Below are 318 nucleotides of genomic sequence, written 5' to 3'. Positions count from 1 at the left end.
GGTTTGTGGTGGTGTTGCCTTGTTGGGCCCCAGTAGAGCGCGTAGTCTTGTGAAAGTAGCCGTCAGTTCTCTGCTGTTTTTGATTTCGTAAGAGTTGCTATCGGCGCGTTACGTCCAAAAGACAGCGTTACAAGGGCTTTCAAGCATAATGGATTAACGATAGGAGCAAAGCTGGACGGATGGACCTGACAGGGAATGAAAAAGATTCCTTCACGCTTGGAGGAGGAGGTCTGTTTTATTCTTAATTGAGGCAAGGAAGGCCAGTTGACCAAATACGTTCAGATTTTTAGCGCCCAGGCTTTTGTTTTCCTTTAAGTG

Source organism: Mesitornis unicolor, unplaced genomic scaffold, assembly GCF_000695765.1.
Source record: "Mesitornis unicolor isolate BGI_N332 unplaced genomic scaffold, ASM69576v1 scaffold5665, whole genome shotgun sequence".
Lineage (NCBI taxonomy): Eukaryota > Metazoa > Chordata > Aves > Mesitornithiformes > Mesitornithidae > Mesitornis > Mesitornis unicolor.
Note: the sequence above shows the minus strand (reverse complement) of the source record.